Genomic DNA, 14606 nt, shown 5'->3' with positions numbered 1-14606 from the left:
AAAGGTGAAAAGCGAAGCGATTGCACTCTCTTTGAAGCTGCCCTCGTCCTTCATCAGAAGATCATAAATGGAGTCACATCAAAAAATGATTATGGAAGAGGGAGAACTATGACCTGTGGGTGGGCACTTCTCTCTACATGACCACTCAGTCTCTCTAACCTTTAGCATCCCCCCCCCGTGCTAAATCTGAAACTTGTTCAACTTTATTGAAAAACATGCTCGGAACTGAAGATTTCTATTTATTCTGGTTTCAAAACAACCACTCAAAGAGATGATGCTCTGTTGTGTCTCCAGCCCAGCGCTGGAAGCATCTCATTATTATTTTAGGAAAGGAAAAAAATGGATTCAGTGCCAACAAAAAAAAAGGGGGGGCAGCTACTATCAGGCACTTTAGAGAGAAATGATATAATAATAATAATAATAATAATCCCCATTTTTCATGAGGATATGGGCTGCAATGGACCCTACAATTTGGAGCGACAGTAGAAATATATGGTATATTGTGAGCATGATGTGGTTTGGGTTTCACATTTCTTGCCCATGAAGCAGTAGGAAATGATTGAAAACCTGCAGCAAAAGAATCAGCTAAAAACTAACAAGTGGGACCTGCAACATTTTGCAGTGCAGAGTGCTCCTGTCCAGAGTTCCAGCCAATTAGCTGTGCCCCTTTCCAGGATACTCCACCGCATTCCCCTTTCCCTTCCAGTTTTCCATTCCCCACCCTACAACAATCAGTTAGCATGTTAACAATCAGCCACTAAGCATGTTGAGTCATCATCCATTTGTTTCTATTTGGTTGTAGTGAAGTTGTCCCCTTAGGGTTTTTCCCTAAAGTTCGTTTATACTTCTGCAAACCTTGGATGCTCCCTGAGCATGTTGATTCCTTGAATGACAGTGCTGCTTTGGCTACATATGTTCACAACTTGGATAGATTATAAAATGAGCACAAGTTTACTGTATTTTTTTTAAAAACAGTTCTCATGATTTTTCTGAGCTGTGTGTGTTGTGTGGATGAGCACAAATGTGACTGCTTTAACTTCCACTTGCCCTGATCCAGCAAGAGAGATCTGCGCACATATAAGCAGCTTTCCAGATGCATTGGCAAGCTGATTTCCATCTGGAAGCAATATCCATCCATATTCCAATGCTCATTAGAGACTATTGAATTTAATATTTTGATATTAATAGGGAAGCATGTTGACACCTGGAGACCCCATGAAACTAGTTACCTGCAACAATGGCTGGACTGAGGTCACAGAATTTAATCCAGGTATAGCCAGGGAGCACAAGGTTCAGAAATCATGGCAGTATATGGGACTACTATTTTCTTATCCCTTATAGACCCAGTCAATCACTATGGTCTGCAGGTGAGGGCCTCCTGCAGATACTATCTTATCAGGAGGCCCATTCCGCACAACATAGGAAGTGGACCTTTAGTGTAGTGGCACCTATCCTTTGGAATTCCCTCCCCTTAAATATTAGACAGGTGCCATCTCTGTTATCTTTTCAGCGCCTACTGAATACCTTCCTCTTTCAACAAGCCTTTTAAGTAGAGACCTTATCCCAGTCTGCACGTGTCTTGGAATTGCTTTGTAAGATGTTTTTAAAGAGGGCCTTCTCAGTGGTGGCCCCTAAATTATGGAATATTTTTGTGACGAGGTGCGCCTGGCGCCAACACTGTTATCTTTTCAGCGCCAGGTCAAGACTTTCCTCTTCTCCCAGGCATTTTAGCATGTGTTTTAAATTGTTTTTATGATTTAAATTTTAAAATTGTGTTTTAAATTGTTTTTAAAATATGTGTTTTAAATTGTATATTTGTTTTAATGTTTTTGATTGCTGTAAACCGCCCAGAGAGCTTCGGCTATGGGGCAGCAATAAATAAATAAATAAATAAAGCTTTTTTAAAAAAGATGTTTTTAAAAATGTTTTGTTTTAATATATTTTAAAGTCTGCTTTTATGATATTTTAGAGTGTTTTTAGTGTTTTTGTTTGCCGTTCCGGGCTTCTATTGGGAGAAAGGGCAGGATATAAAATAAATAAATAAATAAATAATACTATGAGATACCAAGTTATTCCTTTATTAAATAGCGATGGGAGTTGGTTAAGTGGTAGCTTGCAGGCTAGATTTTGCTCACTAGATAGTTCTATATCTGATCCCTAGTGGATCTATCAGATTTATTATTATGTGTGCAGGAAATTTTCCACTGCAATTTCGTTCATAAGGATCCTCCCCCCCCCAAAAAAAAATCCATGCATGAGAGAGAGAGAGAGACCCCAAGCTTTAATGATATAGCTTTCCAGGACTTTACATTGAGATGAATGTATGTACAAGTCTTACGGGCATCTATAAGACTGAGATATTTGGTGCTTCATTCTGACTTCACGCATTCCTGAATTGGGAGCTGCTCTCTTTAGAAAGTGTATTCCTAGAATGCAAAAGCTGGAGAAAATGAAATCATAGAGATAATGTAGCAAACAACACAGATGGAAAATGGGAAGCAGGACAAGCAGGGACATATCGATGCTGCTCACATATGCTCATATTGAGTATTCATAAGTTTGTAAATGGATAAATTGTTTGGTTCATTTATAATCTGAAACCTACTTACCTTTCTTGACCTTCACCTTCCACATACACAGCAAATACATCCACAGTGTCAAACTGAAGCTAAACCAAAGAACATACAACAGATATATGAGTTGCTTGAGCCAGGAGGTTCTTTTAGTGGCTCTACTACAATAGCTGAAGTGATAATTCTGTCTGAAATGCTGTCCAAAGCTACCATTCTGTCCTTCCGTCTGGAAAATATTGTCCTGGTAGTGATCATGAACTGCAAAGTCAGCTGCTTGGGGTTAGGGATATCTAGGGCTGTTAGCAAAGTTTGCTAAATCCATATGCAACAAGATCTCCCTCCAAGTAGGGATCAGTCTTGGACCTTGCATGTACAGTAACATGTACAGTAAACTGATCTTAATTGGAGTATTACAGACTACTAGCTCTTGGCATGTTATGATGGTCTCATCCATTCATTCCAAGCTGGAAGTCTTGGTCATTGCATTACTTCCCAAAGAAGTTGCAAATCTGAGAGGTACTGGAGTACTGAGAACCACGGAAGCATGTGTTTCCTGGTACTTAGGTTTCAGGGAGGTAGGATCCAAGTTCTCAGACTCTTTGTTTATGAGGAACAGGTTCAGGCAGGGTTCTCGCATTTCAACAAAGACCACAGAAGTATGTAACTTCCTGAAGTTTTAACAGTAGGACACAAGACCTGCATAGTCATCCATGATTCTGCCTCCTCCTTTCCAGTCTGATTGTCATCTGGGGCTCCATTCTAGAACCCTCAACTTCAGGAAGTGAAGGTGGCATCAACTAGGGCCTTTTCTGTAGTTGCACCTCCCTCATGGAAAGCCTTGCCAAGTGAGGCCCATCAGGCCTGATCACTATATTGCTTCAGGATTTGGTTGAAGATCTGGCTTTTTAAAAAGGCCTTTAGTTAATTACTCATTTTTTCTGGCTCAGATCTATGTTATTTTTGTGCAGCTGGAATTTGTTGAAGAGGTTAGAGGTCAATTTATTAATTTGAATATATATTTGGGTGTTTTTGAAAAGGGATTATGTTTGCTTTATTCTGTTTTTATTGCTTTTTGTTAGCCACCTTGAGTATCTTCAGAGAAAAAGGTGGGATGTACATCTTTGAAAATAAAACAAATAAGCAATTCTCGTGTACCAGCTAATTTTGAAAAGCTGTTGGTGCAGATTTGTTTTGTTACTGCATCCCCAAGTTTGCTTTGGCTTCCTGCATGGCCTGATGGTGAAAGCCAGCATTCTGCACCCATGCAACCTGATCACTAAAGGCTTCAGCTTAAATGGGTTGCTACCGATGCAATGCAAATTCCCATGGAAAGAGAAAGCCACAATGACTTGAAAGAGAGAGACTCCCTGGGACTGAATAATGTAGTGTCAGTTCCTCTAATGAATGCTGATCCTGGGTATGTGATAGGTAATTAGTGACTTTGATACCTGCAGGGAGCAGTCGAGCAGGTCATGATTTTGCTGTCAGGAACTTCATTGCAACAGACGCATCATTATCCTAGTCACTGCTGTTTATTAATACACACCTTCACAAGGAAACTGTGTATCCTCCCCCCCCCCCCCCGGAGCACAAGCAAGCTCTGCATGAATACCAGTTTTCTGAAAACCAAATGGAAGGCAGCTTACTCTTCTTACAGAGAAACCTTCTGTCCCTTAAAGAAAAAGAAACAGAGCAAAGGAGAACCTGAGCCGTAGCCACTAGAAAACAACTATTGAAACCATCAGATCATATCTGCTAAGTGACTAAAGCTGCACAGAGCAAGAGAAGATGATTGCTTGCATATCTGTTTTCCTCCTTTATTTGTTCAACAGGGCAGGCAAGAATGATGGATTGTATGGCGGAGATGGTTGACAAGGTATGCTGATGCCAGAGAGCCCAGATAATTAGGGAGATGGCAGGAAAGGCTTAAGTTGCGCCAGGACTTAACTTGTAACCTACCTTGAATGCCAGGAAGAGGTGAAGAAATAGGAAATATGTGGGTGCCTTTTCTTCACTGGAAAGTAACCACAACTACATCCACAACCACGCAGTACATGTTGTGGATTAGGAAACAGGACCTTTATGTCAAAGATGTGATTGTAACAGCTTGAGTGTCATGAGCCCTGCAGATAAGGCATGGGATGGTAAGAACAAGGAGGAGGAGGAGGACTTTGAATGGGAAGATGGCCCCAGTGACGTGTATACAGGTGCACTGGACCCTAAGAGTTCCTGTGCTATAGCCAGTGACAGCCCCGCCCCTATAGATCCCATGACTAGCAAAGAAGCCTAACCCAGTCAGGAAGATGACTCTCCGTCTACCTTTCACCCACTTCCTTTGCCTGCTCCGCCATCCCCACTGTGCAGCCCCCTCTTCCTGTTGGGAAGGACTTTGCTGAGGTGGTCCAGCCACCCTCGCCGTGGACTTGGAGGCTGTGACACTGGCAATCTTAATGAGCCCTCACTGTCCCTCCAAGAAGGAGTGCTTGCCTGTGTGCCTACTCTCCACAGGGACACTCAGTCCACTCAAGTAGGGTGCCTGTCCATCCTTACTTAAGGTCAGTAAGGAGGCATGTCTAGTTGCTGTGATAACGTCTTAGTGCAGTGTAGTCATGCCTAGTTAGTTCTAGTAATGATGCTGAATTCTGTGTAACCAGTAAACTGATTCATAAAGTGCTCTGAACTGAAACTTTCCATTGAATCTACTAAAGAAAAATACACCTCTGTGTTCGTGTCTGACTTTAGCAGGTTCGGGCAGGACATTGAGCTGTGTAGGTCTATAGAGGTAAAAACTAGAGGTGTGCTTTGGCTCTGTGTGTGGGCCAAATAACAAGGTGAATTGGGATGATTCAGGGGTCTTCTTTCCAGCGGTGTCACTAGCGGGAGTGCGGGGGGGTGCGGACCTCCGGTGCGCGCCCTCCCAGGGGCATGGACGAGGTGGTTGGGCTTGTGTGTGTGTGCGCACGTGTGCATGCACGCGCATTCGGGCCAGCCACCCCATCCATGCCCCTGGGAGGGAGCGTGCCGGAGGGGCACCCAGGCGGAGAAGGCCTGGGAACGCCGGTGTGCCTCCCTTGCCCCGCTGACGCTGCTCCTGGTCTCACCCGCCTGCCTGCCTCCGAGGAGTTGGAGCAGCCTTGCTGGGCAATGACATGGGGCAGGTCTGGGTGTCACTCCCCTCATGGTGACACCCAGGTGTGGGCCGCACCCTCCACACCCCGGTAGTGATGCCCCTGCTTCTTTCCCTCGAGTCGAAGCACAATGTCAATAAGGCTCCCTGAGTTGATCAAGACCCCCAAAGAGCCACACAGCACTCTGTCACTGTTTTTCTGTACTTTTAAAAATCAGAATAGTTGTATGTTTTCTTATATCTCTGTGATTCTCTAGGTCAGGGCTGGAAATCCTTTTCTGGCCAGAGGACCAGGTCCTTACTTCCATTCCCCTAGCAGGCCAAATTTGATAAGTAAGCAGGGCCACCCACCTGTCAATCACCTGATGTCAGTATGATGTCAGGTGACACTGCACTTTGAAGTCCCAATTGACGGGACTTCAAAGCACAACATGGGCCTGTTTGAAAGCCCTTTTGCAACTCAGAAACAGATTGGATATTTTTTTTTAAAAAATGTACAGATACAAGACAAATCTTGGGATCTGTGCACACCCCTAGTAATAACTAACATTTTCAATTATACCGGGAATATATTTATTTTATTTATTTAAAATATTTCTATCCCACCCTTCTACCCTATGCAGTTGTGATATTTATTTATTTATTTTGACAATATACTATATACTGCTAATGAGACTGGTATAATACATTCCCTGCCCAACCGAACTGCTGCATTCTCAGCTATTTAGTGTAGATGTGGTTGCCCCACACTGAATGCACTTAAGTATTCAATTCTGAAGGTTACAAAGGCATGGGTGATGGTTGCCAGATCCCTGTCCTCCAAAAAATAAAAATATTCCAGTCTTCTTGTTAGATGGAATTGTTAAAAGCACGCACAAATACCCACCTACCATTGGGTGATATCTGAGCTTCTAGGGGTAGTGTTGGATCCAGAAGCAGTCTGAGACTGGAAATCTGATCTTTTAGAGGGTGGAGATCCTATCTATTTCTGCAAGATCCCAGGGATCTAAACTGTCATCCTTTATTTCCTAACTGAAGAATTCTGCTTCAGGTCATTACTCCTCTTCCACGACTATGGCCCCCAGACACTGGACAAAATCAGAACCGAGGTTCCTAGATTAGTGAAAAATCTAGACCTGGGCATAATCAGCATATACATGACATTTTACTTCAAACTTTCTGATGATCCTTTTTTGGTGGTGTCATATAGATATGAAATAGTAACTGAGATAGGACCAAGCACTGCAGGATAAAAGATGATAGTTGCCATTGTTGGAACAGAGGCACAGTTACCCAAAGCTTCTCTTTGAGAACCCATTGACTGCCAAAAGTTGTGTGTCTGTGTGTTTAGACTAATGAAACTCAGTTTGTGATTATGTGCTTTGCTAAATAATGATAGATGGCAGAGTTGGCCAGACAAAAGAAATCTCTCTTTTTAAAATAAAAGTGAAATGACAAGCTTAGTATAGCATCAGTGTTTCGGTATCAAATGGAAACTTGCCAGAGAATATTACATAAAGCCTGCTTGGTACAGGTGTGTATACGACACCCAGAAATAGAACACAAGCATAATCATCAGGGAACCTTTTGTGGGATGTACTGTACCGTGTTCATTTCAGGGAGGCATTTATCAAGGATAATGAATAGGTGCTATAGCCACCAAATGCTCATTAAGTCATTGAGTAGGATGGCTGAGTCAGTTGAATATTATAACTCAACATAGTGCCTAATTCAGTACCTAGCAATCAGTCATTTTCCTCCCCTTAAATTCTGTAGGTATGGTATGAACTGAATAATTTTACAAAAACTCGCATTGGAGGAAAGTGGGGAAAGAAGATCTCTCTCTCTCTCTCTCTCATATTCATTCATTCATTCCATGGGCTCATATATCCCACTTTCATAAAATAACTTCCTCCACTGCTAGAAGAAGCTTTGGTGGTTTATTTGCTATTCATAAATAAAGGATTGAGTGTGTACATGAAAGGCCAGATTTCATTATGCTATCCCAGAATGGTGAAAGAGAGCAAACTCATGGGGAAGACATTGACATCTTTAATATCACCCCTTTTTATAATCTCGTTATATGTTTAAGGCACCCTTGTTGTGGCTGGGGAGGAGCAACTTGCTCACACACACTTAAAGACTTTTGCCTCATGGGGAAATAACATATTATTTTATTCCTATAGATGAGCTAACAAAGAGCAAGTGACCATCACGGACTGATCATGAGTCTCCTGCCTACAGATTCCTAACTCAAATTGCTGATAAACACTGCCTGAACTTAATATAGGTTGCCATTTCAGCAGATTTGGGTACACTGACCCATTCTTGTAAATGCTCTGGCACACAGCCCCAGTTGCTATTCATTATGGGCATGTGTAACCCCTTTTCCAAACATTTTTCAGGGTACACCATATAGAACATTCATATAAAATTCAACATACCCAATTTGCTAGAAAAGTCAACATTTTTACCTCAGCACTTAAAAATTAGTGTCAATCAGCCCCAAATCTATAGATGATGACACACTAATGGCTGAATACATTACTCAGACTTAACTAGTCAAAGCCTAATTTCCTGCTTCAGATCTGTTTACGAATCATATTTTGTTGCTGTACTCATCTCTGTAGTGAGAATCTGTGTGGATACAAGAAAAACAGCCTGAAGACTTAACCAGCTTCATTTTTAGCATGGTCAACAATCCAGTTAAGACAAAGTTCCTCTTGAATGGGGATGAAAGGATTTGTCCATTTCTGTTCTCTGAGTTTCTCATATTTACATTCTTAAATTCAGTTCTCTACATTTCTGCAGCAATTTGTGATTTTTTTTAAAAAAAACTCATATGACAATTCTTCAGCATGTTAGAATAAATTTCTCCTGAAAAACACATTTTTGTATGCAGCTTTGATTAATGTACACACATTTTGCAAGCAATTTCTCACAATATAACACATTTGGTATATTTTATTTTCACTAATATGTTCATTTTAATGTACACTTATTCCTAATACATGCATTTTGATAAACATTGTTTGGCAAATTGCATCACAAAATTCAGATAAGTGCAAATTTTGAAGGATGGCTGTGTTTCAGTTCTCATATCTCTTTGGAAAGTGCACATTTCATCTTTAAATGTGAACTGCATTGAATTCCCCACCCCATCCTTACTTTTGAGAGACAGCTCTGCATGCTAAGAGTCATTGACCAGATTAAAAACCCGGAGCAAGAAATACTGCAAAGGTGTCATGTCTGCTTGTGGCATAGTGGTTAAGGTGTTGGACTATGACCTGGGAGACCACGGTTCAAATCCCCACACAGCCATGAAAACTCACTGGGTGACCTTGGGCCAGTCACTGCCTCTCAGCCTCATGAAAACTGTATTCATAGGGTCGCCGTAAATCGGAATCGACTTGAAGGCAGTACATTTTATTACCATCTGAAAGGACATTTGTTATATTCTGTGAGGAGGTGAACATCTTAAATAAGTGACAATCCTTTAAAGTAAACAGAGTCTGACACCTCAGGGTGAAGGAAACTTGTTTTGCCCATGTTCAATGTGCTCTGGCTAAATAACACAGTGACATCTCCAATGTGATAAATCCAGCACTCCATACCAGCAACGGCCTTATTTAAAAAATGAAGTTGCATCTATTCCCATGTCTACTAGCCTAATTATTTTCAACCTCTCATTGCCATTTGCTTTCTTTGGATATTTGATTACTTGTTCTTCCCGCTGCCCCTCCCCCACCATCCCCAAGACCCAGAAACTTTTTTTTAAAGTGCTTCCAATAATTATAGTCATCTCATTTGGAATTAACAAGCCAACCATTGTATCCTGATTCATGATCAATGGGATATTAAAGGAGTCCTTATTGAGTTTAATAAGTATATAAGTTGCTAGTTAATGAAGTGAAAATTATGTCACCAATAACTGTGTAATTACGTTCTTATTAATGCATTCAAATGCCTTGCAGTTTAAATGGTGTATAACAAGCTCGTTATTGCAAGATAATTAGATAGCCATTAATTGTTTAAAATGCTGATTGACATGCAGTATGGTAATAGATATCTAGCTTGCCGTTGCTATGGGGCTAATTTAATATTTTTGTGCTCCTATGATTAGGATTTTAAAAATATATAAGAATTTAATATGTTACAGGACAGGGATGTACAAGGTACGAGGGCAGGCCTAGCTCGAGAAGAATATCACACCAATTGTCATGGAAATGTCCACTCTTTTCTTGTCCTCCCCAATGAGTTTCTTCATTGCACCAAGAACAGATTGATAATTTACCCCTACAGACCATTACCCATCTGTCCAGTCAGTGTTCATGATCACACCCCAGTTGACACCATTGACTGTCAATCCTAGACATCAGTTCAGCAACACTAAAACGAATACTGTATTGTATTCTGATTAACTCAACAGAGGCACACTAGTATCTTAGCACTGAGCAACCTTGCACACAAATACTTTTATTTATTTATTTGTTACATTTATACCCCGCCTTTCTTTCACCATGGAATCCAAGGCGGCATACATATGGCTCCCAGACTGTATCCCATCCAGGCACTGAGCAGACCCAGACCTACTTAGCTTTAGCAAGGTGGTGGCCTCATGTGCCTTCAGATCATAGCCTGGGACTTTTGGGAATTGAAGGGTTGGAACTGGAGGGAGAGGGGAGGAGACGGTGAATAGTTAGTGCAGCTGCAATGGCTCCAGGTCTAATGACTCTGCTTTCATATATTAGTCTCTGCAGGCTTGCAGATCTGTGGGCTACAGAGGCCATTGCAGGCATGCCAATTCACACCTGGCCTCCCATCAACCACCGGGAAGGTGAGGGGATATGGAATTCATCATGGTGCAACAGGGCTGATGGGATGCCAGGTATATATAAGAATTTAATATGTTAAAGGACAGGGCTGCACAAAGTATGAGGGCAGGCCTAGATAGGGAAGAATGTCATCCGCTACACAGAGACATGGTGCAGTCAAGGTAGGACTTTGGGGCAGACATTTAAGGTCCACATCAGCAGAATGAACAGTACCCCTTCTCCAGTACATTGGGATTTGCTTGCCGGATTTAGAAGCAAGCAAAGTAGTACACATTATCTAAAGAGTGAGACACCATAAGACCACTGAGTCCAGAGTGTAAAATTATCTAACTTCACCATCACCACCAAGCCAGGGATGGTGGTCTACCAGAAGGTTGATAAATCCATGCCTGCCTAGAGGCACAGATGTCATAGAGGAAGGATGTCAAGCATCTCCTGGCCACAATAGATGGCTGATGGGTTGCATTTCTTGTGGTAGGTTATAGGTGGGTTTGTCTATATACCACATAGGTTTTCACAATCCTGAACAATTTATAGCACAATCCTATCTATGTTTACTCAGAAACAAGGCTTATTGAGCTCAATGGAACTTACACCCAAGGAATTCTCCTAATACACACATTTTTGTATACAATTATGCTGAACATACACATTTTTGCAAAAATTATTTTCCCTAATAGAATGAATTATTTTATGTTATTTTCACTAATATCTGCATTTCTATGCATACTTTATTATTTTTCTTTTTATCTAATTAACAAAATGTATATACAGTGATTGTAAAACCCTTCTAAGCAGTTTACTTTAGGATATGCATTTTTGTACAAAATAACTTGGCTGGAGAACTGAATTGCAAAGTTTGGAGAAGTGCCAATTTCAAAGGATGGCTGTGTTTCAGTCCTCATATTGTTCTGCAATGTATGAATTAGGTTAGTTCGCCTTCAAATGAGAACTGAATCAAACTTCTCCCCCATCCCTATTCCCAAGGAAGTGGATATATGGTTTCAGGCTTAGTGTCATCCACAAACTTGGCTGCTTCACTGCTCACACCTGAATCCAGATAATTTATCAATACAATATAACACCAATTCCCAAGTAGACTCTTGGGGGAACCCACATTATATTACTTCTGTTGATTGCATGCTTTTATTCTACTTCCTCTTTAAATAGTTACTAATCCACAAGAGAACCTGCCCTCTTATCCCATGAATTTACTGAGAAGCTTTTGGTGAGGGACTTTGTCAAAGGTTTTTAGAAAGTGTATACCATATTTATGTAGCCCTATACATATACTTAGTGCAACCGTCAAGATCTCCAGAAGGTTGGAGGCAGATCATCCTTTTTCAGAAGCCATGCTGAATCTTGCTTTTGTTCTACAATCTGTGTGTTTAATAATTTTGTCTTCAATTATGCTTTTCACCAATTTACCGAGAGCAAGCACTGATTTAGTTAGCCTGTCATTTCTTGGCTCTCCCACTGATTTCTTTTTAAATATTGATGTTATGTTGGCTACCTTTCAATCTTAGTGACAATTTTTGTTAAATATTTTTGTTAAACAATCAACAATTTCACATTTGAGTTTTTAAATGAACTCCCTTGCTATATGCGATCCAGAGCTAGTGACATGTCAAGTTTTAATTTGACAATTATCCTTAGACTGTCATGTTGACAGCTATATTTGACTTACTACCTCAGATGCCCTCCTCAAAAAAGTTATTTAGGCATGGTTATCTCTTCAACTTCTTTCCAAATTAAGCCAAACGCAAGCTCTTTATTCCACATTTCTATAGTCTCCCTTTCTTGCTTTAGCAATCTTTTCACACCTTTATCATTCAAGAGTCAGACTGCCTCCATGACTGGTTTCTTGCTGCTGCTGTGTTAATTATTTATCATTTGTTTCAATAGCTGATGTCTGTTAGTCAGAGCAGACCCGCTGAAATCAATGGACATAAATCCATTGATTTCCATCAGTGGCAGCTTTTAGCAATGTGCTTTTAACATTTGTTTTTGTGTGCCTCCTCATCCTCCTCTTCCATCATCATACCTCCCTAAGGAGGGTTATTCTACAATCTGGGCACCACAGCAGAAAAGGCCCGATCATTCATGCCTACTCATGTCACACAAGGATAACAGTTGGGAGACAAGGAGAAGGTCCTCAGTAGTGGAACAAGATAGGGCCAAAGCCAGCTGTTTGGTCAGCTTACACTTGCGTCATTGGAGATTCTGCTCCTTTTAATTTCCCTCATTCAGAGAACATATCCACTTTTTCAGGACAGCCTACTTGCCCTTTACAGCACACAAACATTCTCTTGTTTGTACCTTAAGTGCCTTTTCTAATTTGTAATATAATATAAAATATTGTAAAAGGTAAAAGACAGCTAGATTCTTCCTAGAACAGGCCAATTTATTTGGTGCAGTTCAACCAAACCATATTTTGTTAAAGCTAATGACTAGTTTCATCATGCAGAACATGGAGTCATGCAAATGATGATTAGATCATTTTGTGCACCCTCCAGCTAGCAATAGAATTGTTCCCTATAGGGTATTTAAGTTGAAAAGATAATGGGCAACTGATTTGTAATCATGACGTGAAAATTGTAAATGTTGATATCCCTGTGTTAGCTTAGCAGGGGGTGTTTTTGTTTAGGTTTGTGGTTGTTGGGTTGTTGTTGTTTTTCAACAAACATGTAACTGCAGCAACATTTTGGAACATTTATTTAGTTATTTTTCCTCCCCAAATCAGGGAAACATGGGAGAAAGTGACCATGTTTGTGGACATGATAATAACATCTGCATCATCCTTTCTCAGAGGTGGTGGCTATGTTTACAGTTGGGCTGGGGAATTTTTTTCAGTCTGAGGGCCTCATTTCTTTCTGGAGAACATTCAAGGGGCCACATGCCAGTAGTGGGCAGAGCCAGAGGCAAAGCTAAGTGGAGCCATGAATGTAAATATTATCTTTCTACAGACTCACACACCCTTCTCTATCCTTCAAGAACACATTACAGCCAGGGGAAAAACACTCAAGGAGGGCATTAAGCAGGACTGGTGAGCGGGTCTGGCCTGTGGAGAGTCAGCCCAATCAGCCCCCAGTCTGAGGTTCCCTAAACCTGCACTACCGGGGGGTATTTCCCTCCTCCCTACTTTGTTATGGCAGCATTCAGCCAAGTAATTAAAGCAGAAAATCCAGCATTCAGCCAAGTTCAGAGACTCACTGAGGGAACTAAAAGTTTGGGCAGTGGGGAATTATCAGTGATACTCTGACAGAAATTGGTATATTATTTATTTACTACATTTATTAGTGCTGTTCTCCAATTTCCAAAAATCTGTTCTCCAATTTCCTCAATACGTTTTCCTCCCCTGTGAAAAAGACTTCTGGTTTTTTTTCTGTCACGTTCTCAGGCACTTTAGAATTTCTTTAGATTTCCCCCCCCAAAATTTCAGTGGGTGTGGGGTTGAGCTTACTTTATCATTGTGAGCTGGCTGTGTGTTTCTTTCCATTAAGGATTTCTCTGGTGCTCATCCATGGCTGCCCATGCTTCCTGATTTGAAAAAGACCCATGGAAGGATTTGTTAAGCGAAATGCAGGAAGTTGGGGAGGCTAACTACCAAGTGCCTGAGATCAGTGCACTTGCTTATTTTGTTTTAAAGGGAAGTTCTTCCTCATATTTTAAAAAAAATATTTCTGCACTGATTTCAATAAAAGCTAACAAGACTTACTTTAAAATAATAATAATAAACAAACAGCAATCAGGCACACAATTGGCAGCCTCCCCAGCCTCCTACGCTTACAGGAAAGAGCCCGGCTGAGGATGTCACAGGGTTTTCAGGAAGCATGGGTGCCCAGGAGAGGTGCAGAGTGCAGACCACCAGAGAGATGACTCGTAGAATGAATAGAAGGGCACTCACAAACCTCCTTCACCAGCTCAAAAACAAGGTAAGTGCAACAAATGCCCATGAGAATTTTCCCCTTTCATAATTTGTGAATGTAATTTCTTTTCTCATTCATTGATGGGGAACAGCAGAAAAAAATGTAGGAGACATTTTCAGCATTGCACTAATGTATATGTAAG

Source organism: Rhineura floridana, chromosome 3 (assembly GCF_030035675.1).
Source record: "Rhineura floridana isolate rRhiFlo1 chromosome 3, rRhiFlo1.hap2, whole genome shotgun sequence".
Classification (NCBI taxonomy): domain Eukaryota; kingdom Metazoa; phylum Chordata; class Lepidosauria; order Squamata; family Rhineuridae; genus Rhineura; species Rhineura floridana.
The sequence above is the reverse complement of the archived record's forward strand: the minus strand, read 5'-3'. Positions refer to the sequence as shown.